The sequence below is a fragment of the Castor canadensis genome, chromosome 4 (genome assembly GCF_047511655.1).
Source record: "Castor canadensis chromosome 4, mCasCan1.hap1v2, whole genome shotgun sequence".
Lineage (NCBI taxonomy): Eukaryota > Metazoa > Chordata > Mammalia > Rodentia > Castoridae > Castor > Castor canadensis.
In genome coordinates this window covers 60,549,329-60,564,816 of record NC_133389.1, presented here as the reverse complement: position 1 = coordinate 60,564,816, position 15,488 = coordinate 60,549,329, and the positions used below count along the sequence as shown (strand labels likewise).

Genomic DNA, 15,488 nt, shown 5'->3' with positions numbered 1-15,488 from the left:
ACACAAACAACAAAGGGCAAGAATGAGAAACAGGTCATACTAAGGGGAGATACTAACAAGAAGAGAAGGGTAAAAGAAGGAAGTAAGGAAGGTGAATATGGTTGATGTACTTTCTATAATTTTTTATATTTTAAAAATAGAATATTTAAACTTGTTGAAATCACCATAAGAAGGGGACTAAGGTAAAAAGAAAAATGGAGGGGATGAACCAATTCAGGTTATAATACATACACACATGGAAATGTCACAATGAAACTCCCTGTGTAGTTATCTTAAACAAACAAGAATGTCTTTAAAAAAAAAAAAAAAGGACCTCTTTGTGTGGTGAGGTCCTTGGTGATGGTTATGGCCTGCTGGGTGTCTGCGAGGCGCTTGCTGCCGACATGGCTGCGGAGCAAGGAAAAGGCGCCAGGCCCGCCTTCATGCAGCAGCCCATGTGCAGGTTCCTAATCCTCTCAAGCGAGCCCGCAGTACTACCACAGTGCAGTTTGTGACATCCACTGGTGTGTTCTTGAATGAAGAATGAGAGCTGTGGAAACACTCCAGGTGCCCCTTCAGGGAAATTCTGTGCTAACCTGAGGACTGAAAGCTGAAGGGGTGGAATGTATTCCTTGGAAGACTGTTTGTGGCTTTATACCTAGGTAGTGATTCCTGTACTTTAAATCAAGCTGATAAGAGAGTGAGCCTCTTCTCCTTGGTTGCCAGGGATTTTGCTGACATCAAGAATGACCTGTCAGATCCTGGGAACTTTTTTTTTCCTGTGTTAACCTATGTGAGCAGCTGTCTACTTAAGCAAAATGTGGCTAGAAACTTGAAATATGTACCAAGTACACAACATTAGCAGGGTGTGATGTCCTTCTATCTAAAAAAACAACTGTTTACTTGTATTTTGTTTTTTTATACATGGACCTTATTTTACCAAAAATATTCCAATATTTTAAATCAAAAAAAAAAAAGACAGGAATGTAAAACAGGTCCTGTCTGGGAGGTTGGTACCAGTGGCAGGGGGGTGTATGAAGGAAAGGGTGAATATGGTAGAGATGTTATGTACTTATGGATAAAAATGGAAAAATGAGACCTGTTGAAACTGTTTTAGGAAGGGGGAAGGGAGGCAAAGGAGGATGATGAAGGGGGAGAATTTAAAATCTATTGTAAGCACTTTTGTAAATGTCACAATGTGCCTGCAGTACAATAATATGCTAATAAAATTAAACAAACAAGCATAAAATTAGTTTTGAAAGGATTAAATGAAAATGCCAGGCACCAAGTACATGTTTGCATGAGTATCTTACTGGAAGCAAGTTGTATGTGTGTCTGTGTGTGCACGTCTGCATGGACATAATTGTGTTGATTAGATCTACGATGTGTGACAATGAGGCTTCTGAGAATGTGGAAGAGGATTACCTGTCTCTCTTTTGATTTCATGTGACTAAGCCCCTTGAAGAGGATAATATCCCTGAAAATGCTTTGATGCAGAATTTAGGCTTAGAGGGAATTGGGGACACATAAAAGTCAAAAGAAACAGAGGCTGAGAGACAGAAGCTCTGCTGGGTATCTGTTGGGTGTTCTGGTCTCTTGCCCTGTGACATTAAGTAGGACAGGAATCTAACAAAACTGTCACATTTGGTGTTCTTTATGCCTTTCATTGGGAAATTTTTACTCATTATTCATTCATCTTTCCCTATTTGCCAAGCCTGGCTCTAAGTATTAACAGTATACACACAAAAGCCAAAAGCCTTACTGATCTGAGACTACAGAACATTTTATTTTCACAAGGAATGTTAGGATCCATTCAGAAAATAAGAATTGCCAATAACCACCTATGGTTTTTAAATAAGTGTTGTCAAAATCCTCTCTTCTATGAAAAAAAAATGAAAGAAAACTTCCAACGCATAAAAATAAGTGGGGCCAAGTCAGGAAAACTGCAAATAAGATGTTAATCATGTCAGTTCCCAGCCCTATCCAGGAGGTATTTCACGATCATCAGCTCAAGGTGATAGCGCAGACAGAGAACAAGATGAGCTCCCGGGAAGAGCCTGGCTTATCTAACAGCTCACGGACTATACAGATCCACAAGGCACGGACCACCTACTTAGCATCATGTTTGCCTTTGATGAGTGTGGCAGGAGAAATAGCGTCCTGCTCCCCGCGTAGATGTGGCAGACAGAAATCTAAACAGCACCCAAAGCTGCAAGGTCCTGGGCACTAACCTTCCACAAATATTTATTGAATATCTGGCAGACTAGACATGCTCTCTCCGGGAAGAGCTAACAACTTGAAGGAGGGAGAAAGAGAAATGTGCACATGACCAAACACAATTTATTTTCACAAGTGGTGCATTAAAGAACAAAGACCTAGGAGAAGGCATCAAAAAAAGGAATGTATTCTGGCTGGGGGATTGGAGTTGTCTGGAAGAACTCACAGGAGTGAGGACAGTCACGGGAGGCCTTAGGAAGTGAAGAAATTCACTAGGCAGAGAGAGAGGACAGGTCATTGTGTGTGAGAGAGGGAACAGCAGGAACAAATTATGGCATCAAATAACACGTGGCGCTTTAGGGATGGGTATAAAATGTGGAGGTAGGAAGGTGGCAAGGGGATTCAAAAATGCTGTTGCTGTCGTTCTGGAGGAGTCTAAGTGCTTTGTTAACAAATTTGGGCTTTATTCTATAAGCAGTGTGAAGTCACTGACTCATCCATCCATTCAAATAGTATTTTCAGAGGATCTGCTCTGTGCTAAGTACTCTGTTAGTCTCTAACGATTAAAAGAAAAAAAAAATGGAGCACCCCTGTCTTCCCAGCAACTTAGGAGGTGTAAGTAGGAGGATCTCCATCCAAGGCTGGCCCCCGGCAAAAATGCCAAAACTCCATGTGAAAAAAACTAAAAGCAAAAAGGACTGGGAGGCATGGCTCAAGTAGTAGGCGAGAGAGAAAGAGAGAGAGAGAGAGAGAGAGAGAGAGAGAGAACACAAATAAATGAAGAAAAGAAAGGCCAGCCAGCCTTCCCTCCAGGGGTTCACAGTCTAATAGGGCAAAAGACAAGCCATCAATCACAATGTAGAGTTACATGGTGAGACAGAGGTGGGTAAACTGGCAAGTTGGCGTCATAAATTGGGAATAATAACATCAATACCTGCTATGTACCTAGTTCTTGGTTTATGTGCTGGGAGCTGTCATACTACCTTCCTACACATACTCATTTAATCTCCTAATAACCACAGGGGTAAACTCTCTTGTATTGTTGTTCCTGTTGTATGGATGCTGGAAGGAAGCAGAGAATTTCAGTGAGTTGCCACGTCACAGTCAGTGGGCAGTAGAGGTAGGATTTGAAGCTAGGAGAATGGCTTCAAGCCTGAGTGGTTGATGACTTCACTCTGTTGTCTCTTAAGGAAAAAAAATTAATTTGTTATGTGTGTGAGAAACGACGTGAAGGTGTGACAATGGTGTGGTGTTTGACATCCACCCCAGATAGCAGAACGAGCATCATCAATATGTTCAGACCCAAAGAACGTGTCTTGAATAATTCATCATTTTCTAATTTGATATTTGTGAGTTTTCAAGGTTTAATGGCTAGCTTTCTTGCACTATAACAGTAAAAGTCTACTATCTTCCTCATTGCAGGAAGGAATTGGTGCAAGGATGTCACGTGGGCTTGAGCCCAGCCTGTGGGGATTTTGCATGCAGCCCTTGCTGTCTCAGTGTGCATTTCCCTCCATCCCTGCTGGTGTGGCCTGCCCTATGGTGTCACTTCCCACTCAGCACTTATAGGGATACTCTATTCCTCTACCTGAGGTCGGGCCCCAGCTGGAGATGGGGTGGAGACCACCAGGAGATGGACGTACACGTGGTTCCCTGGGCCACAGGACTGAGACCAGTCACCCACTGCAGGGCCAGCTGCTTCCTGGCTCCTCTGTCCCTGACGCAATCTCCAGCTCCCTGCTCCATCTCCCAAGGCCACTTCCAAGTCAGTAATCAGCACCCAGGTCGTCCTGGGCTCAAATTCCACATCCAGGGAACTCAACCAAGATTAGGCCCTTATCTCTCACTGAGTGTTCCTGTAGAGGTTCTCATGCGGTCAGTACCCTAGTGACCTGAGAAAAGAGGGTAGAGATCCTTATGGGAAGGACGAGGTGACGGTGGCTCACAGGTATCAGAGGGGACAATCAGTGATGGCTTCCACAATCTCCCTTGAATCTGCTATTCCTAAAATAAAGCACTGGAGAATATGATTCTGTTTTTCACGACCTGACAATTTGTTAGCTATGATGCAAATCAAACTCCATCTTGACCTCCAGCAGGTTGTTGTGATTGTTCAGAGGAACAACCTCCATCGGATGGGAGAATTGAAGATTTGGTGACATCTTTACTCCTAAGACCTTTGTTTCCAGTTAAAATGTGTGCCTGGGGGTGGGGCGGGTGAAAGGAGAGGGCAAAAAAGTGTGAATATGATGGAAATTCATACACATGTGTGAAAATAGAGTCATGAAACCCATTAAAATTGCTTAAAAGAGGGGAGGAGGGATAAGGAAGAGTAACAGAGGAGGTGAATGTGGTCAAAGTACAGTACATGAATCCATGGAACCATCACAATGAAACCCCTTTGCACAGTTAATATAGGCTCATAAAAATAAAAATTTTATATTTTAAATTAAAAATGTTTGTATAACTGCTTTTCCTCCTTCCTTTTTCTCCTTCCTCACTTCCATCCTTTCTTGCCCCTACTTCCCTCCTTCTTTATCTTTTCTTTTTCTTCCCCTCTAAATCCCTTTACATCCCAGGATTCTTAGGAGTGTGTGCATGTGTGTTCCTGTACATGAGTGTTAGTGCATGTATGTGTGTGTGTGCGCCTCTCTCTGTATGTATGGGTTTTTAAGGAAAGATGCCAGGCAGTTGCTGGAGGCTCAGAGCCCAGGAAGGCCCCTTTTGCTCTTTGAGCTTTACTTCTGAGTTTACAAAATCAGGATGGAGGGAGGACCGGAGGAGATGGCCTCTCTCAGGATCCTTCTGAAATGATGTGAACACAAACTCCACGGTAACAGCAAGCTGCTTCTGAAGCAATGCTGAGGGAACACTAACATGTCAAAGATGGAAGTAAACTGCCATTTACTGGCTATAATTGGCAGTCCTTTCTAGAGAGCAGTGTTGAGGTTTAACACAAGAACACCCCCCAAACTCGGAAAAATCCGCGAAATGGCACACTTGCTTCTCTCGGCACTCCCAGGTCTTGTTCTTTCTCCTCATAGCTGTCGGCTAATTCCAGCCCATGTGCTAAGTGCAGATAGCAGGGAGATTTAGCTGTAATGAAGAACTCGGGACTATCAGACACCATTAGGATCAGAGGAAGTAAGGGGCTGACGGAGTGGATCTCAGCATGGTGTGGGCTTGAGCAGTGCTAGGAGACGAGCTGGCATTGAACTTGCATCCTGTAGAGGGCTCCTTCCTGATCCTCTGCTGTGGTGCCAGCCCCCCCCACCCCTGTAAATCCTCTGCCCGATGAGACAGGTGTAAGAAAATTATTTATTTAGCCTAGAGCAGCACATACCCACAAAAATTTCAAGAATTTTATCAGAGCAAAAACTAATGTTTCAAAAATAAGTTTCAAAGCTTAGAAATCAAAGTCGTTTGCTGTTTTCTCCATTGGAGGTGAGTAGGTGTCAGAAGCCAACAGCTATGACAGTGAACTAGGAAGGAGCAGAATTCCCAGGTGGTGGTGCTGGGCAACGTCTCTGACGCCTCACAGGGCAAGTGACCGAGGCACTGACAGTTCACTCTCAACTATAGCGCACACACAAGACCCTATTGTAGCCTTAAACATACTAAAGTCCCATTTTTAAAGGAGAGCAAGGTACCAGTGGCTCATGCCTGTAATCCCAGCTACCTGGGAGGCTGAGGAGGATCACGGTTCCAGGCCAACCTGGGCAAAAATTTCAACAGAACCCATTTCAGGTAATAGCTGGACGCAATGATGCACCTATCATCCCAATCTAAAATAGGGAGATCATAGTCCAGGCTGGCCTGGGCAAAAAGCGAGATCCTCTCTCCAAAATAACCAGAGCAAAAATGGCTGAAAGTGTGGCTCAAGTGTAGAGCGCCTGCCTAACAAGTGTGAGGCCCTGAGTTCAGCAGTAGAGTGCTTATCTGAACTGATCCCCAGCACCACAAATAATAAAAGTAGAGAAGTACAGATATATGGAAAACAGTATGGAGACTCCTCAAAAAAACCTAAAAATAGAACTGATCCATCAATACCACTCGTAGGGATATAGCCAAAGGAATGTAAGTCAGGTTACTGCACACCCGTGGGGGAAAAAAAGGTGAGATATTCAAGCATTTGCTTCAGTACAATAAGGAAAAACTCAGTTGCTGAGATGAACAAAGATTCATTTTCTCTAAGGTAAACACAGAGACCATTCATCTACCATGTTTTTGTTGATGGACAGTAACCAGGAAGAAACTTTCTACTAAACTTTCTCCTTTCTTATTTATTTTTCAAATTGGATGATGGAAAAAGGAGACAAAAGGAAATTTGGTTTCAAATGCTCCACAGGAATAAGTATCAGTTACCACTGAATAACAAACAACCCCCAAAACCACTGACTTTAAACAGCAGCTCATGATTTTGTAGGCCAGCAGTTTGTCTGTTTGAAGCAGGCTGTCCTTCAGGTCTTGACTGGGCTGGACTTAACTTGTGTGTCTCAGGTCAGCTGCCAGCAAGGGAGCTGCCTGGATGTCAGCAGGATGGATGGGGCAACAGCAGGGAAGCGTACGCACGCTTAGAAGGAGGGATGAAAAATTGTGCCCAATTATGAAATTTTACGTAAATGCTATGTGATGCTTCTATAAGACATGGTAATAATGGAGGTATTGGTGTGAAATGATGATGCTCTGAGATAGGTTTTTAGACATTGTCTTAATTCGATAATGTTATATCCACAAAAGTAAGGCTTGCGCGCCAAATGAAAAATTTAGTTTCCATTTGTAGGGTTAATTTACACAGTCTAAATTTCCAATTTATAGTCAAAATCTGTCTGTTTGCAGATGTAAAATTTGCTACCCAAGCGATCATGTAGAAAAGCAGTTCAATCCGAGCAAAGTAAAGTGCTCTGGGTATCACAAGCCACCTGACAGTCAGTGACTGCAGTTGACCTGCTAGCTGCCTTACACAGGGAGGCTGGAGCTGCTTCATGTTTCTTCCTTGATACTAATGATGAAGAAAAAACTTTAGTGCAAAAACTAAAGGGCTCGCCATCTCTAGCAATAAAGGAAATGCAAATTAAAACCACACTAAGATTCCACCTCACCCCTGTTAGAATAGCCATCACCAGCAACACCACCAACAACAGGTGTTGGTGAGGATGCGGGGAAAAAGGAACCCTCTTACACTGTTGGTGGGAATGTAAACTAGTACAACCACTCTGGAAAAAAATTGGAGGCTACTTAAAAAGCTAGACATCAATCTACCATTTGATCCAGTAATGCCACTCTTGGGGATATACCCAAAAGACTGTGACACAGGTTACTCCAGAGGCACCTTCACACCCATGTTTATTGCGGCACTATTCACAATAGCCAAGTTATGGAAACAGCCAAGATGCCCCACCACTGACGAATGGATTAAGAAAATGTGATATCTATACACAATGGAATTTTATGCAGTCATGAAGAAGAACGAAATGTTATCATTCGCTGGTAAATGGATGGAATTGGAGAACATCATTCTGAGTGAGGTTAGCCTGGCCCAAAAGACCAAAAATCGTATGTTCTCCCTCATATGTGGACATTAGATCAAGGGCAAACACAACAATGGGATTGGACTATGAGCACATGATAAAAGCGAGAGCACACAAGGGAGGGGTGAGGATAGGTAAGACACCTAAAAAACTAGCTAGCATTTGTTGCCCTTAATGCAGAGAAACTAAAGCAGATACTTTAAAAGCAACTGAGGCCAATAGGAAAAGGGGAACAGGTACTAGAGAAAAGGTTAGATCAAAAAGAATTAACCTAGAAGGTAACACCCACGCACAGGAAATCAATGTGAGTCAATGCCCTGTATAGCTATCCTTATCTCAACCAGCAAAAACACTTGTTCCTTCCTATTATTGCTTACACTCTCTCTACAACAAAATTAGAAATAAGGGCAAAATAGTTTCTGCTGGGTATTGGGGGGGGAGAAGGAGGGGGCGTAGTGGGTGGTAAGGGAGGGGGTGGGGGCAGGGGGCAGAAATGAACCAAGCCTTGTATGCACATATGAATAATAAAAGAAAAAGGAAAAAAAAAAAACCAGAAAGAGTAGAAGAATATCAGAGCTGGAGGTGATTCCCAGCACTAAAAAGGAAAAAATGAAAATGAAATAAATAAATAGACAAATAAATAAATTGTGTACATTAGAATGATAATCTTTGGGAAGACATCAGATACTCTTTTTTTTTTTTTAATGGTACTGAGTTTTTGAACTCAGGGCATACACCTTGAGTCACTCCACCAGCCCTTTTTCGTGATGGGTTTTTTCGAGATAGGGTCTCATGAACTATTTGCCCTAGGTGACTTCAAACCACAATCCTGATCTCAGCCTCCTGAGTAGCTAAGATTATAGGCATGAACCACCAGCACCGGGCTAGATTTTTTTTTTTTCTTTCTTTCTTGAGACTGGGGTCTTGCTACGTAGCCCAAGCTGACCTTGAACTCTCAATCTTCCTGCATCTGCCTCCCAAGTGTTGAGACTATAGACATGATGGTCCCATAGTGTCTGGCTCATAATTTCTTAGCAAAAACTTGTTTTGTCTAAGCCATTTTTTAAACTTTCAAAAGTACAAACCGCATATCCACTATAGTATGCTTATCCATCATTTTGCTTTCTTTATGAGAAGAACATGCAGTTGTTTACCTGAATGAGTTAGATGTGAAATCTTGTTGAGAGGCCATTAAATGTAGTTCCATAAATTACTTGTATTTGTATTATTAATTTTAATATCTGTTTATTACAAACATCAACTGGCTTGTCAATAGTTTTGGAAAACATACGCACATCAGGTCAATAAAGGAACAGGGCTGTGATAATCTAAATAGATATATTTAATACAAGTTCAAATGTAAAGTCTTACTGTACTTTTTCTTATATCTGCCTAAGTCTACATTTATATAACCAAAATTAAAATGGCCAAAATATGCTGTTCAGAGTTTCAGGCAACTGGCTATGTTATTTCACTCAGAATTTGAAGCTGCTCTGAGACTAAGTCAGGCATAACCTTGAATTTTAAGGAATTTATTAATTGATGATAGGAAATATTACAATTTACTATGTGGGGCTGAATGTGGTGGCATACACCTATAATCCCAGCTTCTCAGGAGGCAGGGACAGGAGGATGGTTGTTTGAGGTTGGCCAGGGCAAAGTTAGTACAAAATCCTATGTGAAAAACAAACTAGAGACAGGTGTTGGTGGCGTGTGCCTGTCATCCTAACTATGATGGGAAGCTTGAAATAGGGGACCACCATTAGACCAGCCTGGGCAAAGACTAAGACCCTGTCTCAAAAATAATCTGAGTAAAAAGGGTTGAAGGAGTGACTCAAGTAGTAGTCCTACTAACAAGTGTGAAGTCCTGAGTTCAAACCCTAGTACTACAAAAAAACACATATATTCACTACATGATTGTGACTAACAGCATGCATTATTGAAGTTTTCAGACCATTCCAGAGAAGAGAGAGTCAACTTAATGAGAAAAAAGTGGGGAGAACCAGAATTAAGAAGCTCTTACTTGGTTGGCAGAGTAGTTCAAGCAGTAGAGTGTCTTCCTAGCAAGTGTGAGGCCCTGAGTTCAAACCCCAGTGACACTTTAAAATAAAGGTTTTTTAAAAAAGAAGTGTTTAGTTGTCTTCTGGGGTTCATTCAGTAGTCTCTAAGGACACATCTTATTCTAATGTTACTCATATTCAGTAAGAATGCATAGGAATAATTGACTTCAATTTTGCATGACAGACATAAAAACCATTTCCAAAATTGTGGACATTTCTTCCTATCACTTAGAATGTCTGGGGAGACCATATCATTTTGAATGCTACCAATGAGTAACTCGAAAGAAGGAAAGAAGAAAGGAAAGAATTGGCAATTTGAACTCGATGCTGGCTATAACAGGATTTTCCAAGGGGCTCATTAATTTGAAAAAGTGCTTACAATTTTGCCTCTACTGGAATGTGTTTATAATCACTCAGTTACCATTTCTGTGGTCACAGAGGTTTTTGGAGTGTATATAGCACACTGCATATCGGTGCCCACTGTCAGCACAACGCTGAGTGCTCAGGGGGCTTTGAAAGAACACTGAGGCCCAGTCTCAGAGGGAAGGCACAGCGCAGGCCTCTGTGCATGCTAAATATAAGCCCACTCCACCTCCACGATCCTGTACAAGGGAATGTAGCACCATACTTCTCACCACTGAAAAATTATTCCATGTGGTGTCAACAGCTAGCTAATAACATTTATGTTCATTTCAGACACTCTTCGTTAGAACAACATAAAGCACATTTTAAAAAATAAATGATGCACTTGGGCAGATCACATTGAAAAAATTTTGCATACTGATTACCCCCATCAGTTTGCTCAAGGTCAATTTTCAAAAAAATGAAACTTATATGTTAATGTGACATAAATCTATGCAAATTATATGACTGTATAATTAGCACCTTGAGGTTCTTTTGGTAAGTTTCTCTTAAGCAGTAGCTATAAGGCTAGAAATTCTAAAACTGCCTGCAGAAGAAGGAAGGTTTGCAATTAGGGTGTTTTCTCTTAACTAAATAATTAAGAGCTCAGTTGATTTGAACAGCCTGTGGCTAAGAAAGAGAAAAATGGTAACGTCCTCATTAAGGAATAATATGTTCATGCAGGAAAGAATTAACAAAGATGAAAGTCAGAGAAATGGAAATACTTCCTGAAGTATGACGGCTCCTTAGTAGAATTCTGGACCTTGCATTACTGAAAGCAACCAAGGAGTTTTGATGTCTCTAAATATTTGATTTTTTGTTATTATTGTTGTTAATTTTTTTCTTGAGACAGGGTCTCACTATGTATCTGAGGCTGGTTTTGAACTTATATAGTCCAGGCTGGCACTGAACATAATATCCTCCTGCCTCTACCTCCCAAGTGCTGAGATTATAGTATGTGCCACCATGCCTGGCTTCTATATTTTGATAATAATCCAAAGTGGCTCATTCTAATTCAGAATGTGCCATTCAGTTAAATTTACAGAGATTCAAGAAAAACATCCTATTGGAAATAAAGTCTATTTGTTATATGTTCTTTTTTATACTCAGTAACTGCCCTGATGTATTCATGAGTGAATTCACTTAGCTTTGACCTTGAGTCACTTAAAAAAGGAACAGAATTATTGCAAATATTGTTTATCAAGCTTTAGGCTTTTCTCTAGTGTTTGGCTTTCTTCTTGGGCCATGTTTTCCCCTGCTTTTTGGGAGATTATAAAGCTCACATAACTCACTGCAGATTTATTCAGCTGGAATGCTATTTATCAATTGAAAATAATTTGAGGTGAAAACCTCTTGACATCAAAAATCTTTTTGAATTGGCTAGTTTAATTTCAAGGATGATTTATTCATTCGCATTGTTCTATGAGGAGAGGGTTAATTAAATAGTTCATCTGGTAGAAATTCCAGAGTTCGGAGGACACAGTTAATCTAAGATTCAAAGAATAAAAAAAATAAGCTAAACCAAAGGAAATAGAAAATAAATTAACATAAAATGATGCCATATTTTCCTCCCACAAGCTGGTCATGGTTCTTTTCAAATGTCACTTGGTATCTTTTCCATATTTAGGATGAAAAGATAAGACAAAAGCAGTAGTTCAATTTCAAACACTTTACCCCTGTTTAAAAGCAGAAGACTGCACTCGTACAACACCTACATGTCAGAGTTTGCCAGTACACGCCTCACGACAGTCATTCTATTTGCAAAAGTCATCCCTGTGTTATAGTGGTTTTTTTATGTTTTTGGTTCTGTTTCATCCTGAAAGCTCAGGAACATAGAAAATTATATTTACAAAGGGAAACAGATTCTACCTAACAATTCCTCCACAACATTTATTATTTCAGGTTTCCTTGATTGAAAACCCAAGTAGACAAATCTGAGATCTTCAGAATAAACTTAACAGATTTGAGAACTACAGGGGAGGCTTCCATTCAAGATGGCAGAAGGAGCACTCACATCTGTGCCTTTTGCCCACAGTCCTTCTGGAACTTACCAAAAACAGACACTTTGAAAAGTATGCAAACATAAATGTACCTTCAGAGGCCCATAAATATGATAGAATATTGGGAAGGAAGAGGTAGGTGGATGTGATTCAGGTTTCAAAGAACCTGGGATAATCAAGTTGAAAGGAAAAAAGAGCTATTTTGGCTCACAATTTCCAAGAGTTCAGTGCATGGTCAAATGGCTTTGTTGCTTTGGGTCTGTGGCAACACAATACACCATGGCGGGAGCCTGTGGAAGAGCAAGCTGCTCATCTCATGGAGCCTGCTAATCAAGGAGAGAGAGAGGAATGGGCTTGGGTTCAAAAGCATGACCCCAGGACCTAACTTCCTCCACTAGGCCTCGCTACTAAAGGCTCTACTATCTCCCAATGCTTCATGGGCTGGAGACCACGCCTTTACCATAGGGCCTTTGGGGACATTCAGGTTCTAAGCTATGTCAGGAAGTGAAAAAAGTTAATGGGAAAAGAAGAGGAAATTATAAGAAAGAAATAACACTACACACACCCCCAAAAATGGAGTAGATCTTTGAGGAAAGTTTAACATAAGTAAGAGAAAGACTAAGGTGGATAATCCTAAATACTGATCTCAGTTGGTTTACTAACTAGAACAGAACTGTCACACTGCCTCAGAGTTCTGATCTAAAATGTTACTATGACTGGCAGAGTGTGGTACACACCTGTAATCTCAGCTACTTGAGAGGAAGAGGCAGGAGGATGTCAAGTTCAGGGCCAGCCTGGGTAAAGTTAGTGAGGCCCTATTTCAAAAGCAAAAGACAAGCAAACAGGCTAAGGGTGTGACTCAGGAATTAGAGTACTTGTCTAGGGTTCAACCCCTAGTACCACAAGAAAGAGAGAGAGATAAAGACAAAGAAAGGAAGGAAGGATCAGAAAGTAAGAGAGAAAGAAGGAAAGAGAGAGAGAAAAAAAGAAAGATTAGGAGGATATTAAGCAAAAATTTGATGACAAGTTCTTCACTTATGCAGTCATTCACCAATTTGGCAAATGTGGATCAGTACCTACCATGTGCCAGGCACTAGGAATATAATGTTAAGTAACCAAAACAGACAAAAATTCTCTGGAACTTAGAACTTAATCCAAGGCACAGTGTCAATCAACCAACCAATAAGATGGTATATGGCACCGGGAAATAAAGAAATATGGAGAAAAATAAAGCAGAGAATGAAGGGCGAACGTGCATAGTGGGGTTGAAACTTGAAACGGTGGCACCAGGCAAGATTTTTCTGAGCTATGGACACACAGAGGAAGCCACTCATACAGGTATCTGGAGAAGAGTGTTCCAGGAATAGGAGGACAAAATGCAGATGTCCTGGGGTGACAGAGTGCTTGGGACAGAGTGAAAGGTAGATGATGTGGAGAACTGATGATAAAAGAAGTAGCAGCGATACATATCAGATAACACTTTACAGACCATGGTAAAGACTTTGATTTTTTTTTTTTGATTGATTGAGATGGAAAGCCACTGGAGTATTTTAAGCAAGGGAATGAACTCATGAGACTTACATTGTTTTTCAAGAATCACTCTGGTTTCTCCTTGAAGAATGGATGCTGTGAAAAAGAGGACGGTGGGGAGATAGTCCAGTTTAGGGGTAATGGTGACTTAGACATGGACCCTGTGGATAAAGTTGGTGAGAAGCAGTTAGATTCTCAGTAGGTAGAAGTTTAAATAAAGTGTGGTGGGAAGTAAAAGTGTATCAAATACCTAAAATCCGCACATAAATACAGCAAGCAGACATTCATCCATACAGCCACAGAGATGCTGAATTTAAAGACTAGACAGAATTGAAGAAATTATTAGTTCAACAGGCAAAGATAAGGAAATACTCCATAATGGTGACCAAAAAACCGAGATTAAACATGTTAAAAGTTGAAAGCCACAAAGTATATATGTAAGGGATCTGAAATAGATTGATGGAAGCTTCTGCTAAGAAGAATAGGCAATGTGGAGAAGAAATGAGAAGAAGGCAAGCTAAGAAAAATTTTTTGATATTAGAAAAAAAAGCAGGAATATTCACATTGGAATTTCCAGCTGGTGGATTGGCTCAAGTGGAAGCATGAGGCCCTGAGTTCAAACCCTAGTGCTGCCAAAAAAAAAAAAAAAAGTCCTGCTGGTTGGAATTACCAAAACCACACAAAGCTAATGAAAGCAATAAAAAAACTTCCAGAACTGAAAATTCCAAAGAGATCAAACTTCTAACTAGTAGCCTTAGACATCTGCATAAATGAAACAATTTGAAGTCCTGAGGGATTAAATACCAAAGCCAGTGAGAAAAAACTAACAATATAATAGAAAAATGGGCCAAAGTTCTAACAAAGTTCACAATAAAAAATACAAAAATTATTTAAACACCTCAAAACTTGCTCATCCTCACTCAGAATAAGAGAAATGCAAATTAAGATTAAAATTAAACAGTGGTTTATATTTTCAAAGGCACAGTAGAGCTCATTTTTAAAAAGTGAAATTAATACATTTATAAGAATAATTTATAAACTTCAAAAATAAATAATCAGCCATGGTGGCCTCTGCTTGTAATTGCAATCACTGGGGTGGCTGATGTAGGAGAACAGAGAGTTCAATGAAGGCTAGACTACAGAGTGAAATCGCATCTCAAAAAACAAATTAAAATATCTTTATAAAAATATTAATACTAGCTGTATGTTATTCTAATATAAAGTATTGTCAAGTAAGCTTAACAAAAGCAAAAAGTTCCTAAAAAAATAAGCTAAGTAACATATTAAAATCGGAAACATCCAATTTTAAGCATGAGCTGAAATTAACCTTTTTTTGTGGTAGCTGGGTTTGAACTCAGGGCCTACCTAGTTATTAGGCAGGCTCTACTACTTCAGCCACACCCCCAGCCCTGGAATTAATCTTGAGAACACTTTAATACAAATATATCTTTGAACCTTTCCAAGTATGATCTTAACAAGTAAATGACTCATGGCACCATTACTGAGTTGTGAGCAGAGTATCAAGCAAATATTTTCCACTGCTGAAAAAGCCCTTGCTGACCTCGTACCATGGGAAAAAAAATGGTGAGCAGACAGCACTTCGAGAATCTTCTGTGAACATCATCACCTTCAAACAATTCCATCTCTTGTTATCTTGGAAGATAAATTTTTCAACAATTTTTTTCCTGGTAGCAGAGACTGCAATATTTTCATTCATAGGAAAGTGTAGATGGTCTCTGAGTCATTTTTGACTTATTTAATTCCATTAA

The 15,488-nt window shown here is 40.3% G+C and overlaps 1 long non-coding RNA gene across 1 annotated transcript in view; it reads right to left on the bottom strand.

Annotated features, from left to right (window-relative positions):
• The window catches only part of LOC141422354 (uncharacterized), a 46,867-nt gene extending 32,987 nt beyond the window's left edge, over positions 1-13,880 (bottom strand). The window contains exon 1 of the long non-coding RNA XR_012446903.1: positions 13,771-13,880. This is a non-coding gene — a long non-coding RNA (uncharacterized lncRNA). The remainder of the gene's footprint in view (positions 1-13,770) is intronic.
• Between the last annotated feature and the right edge of the window lie 1,608 nt (positions 13,881-15,488).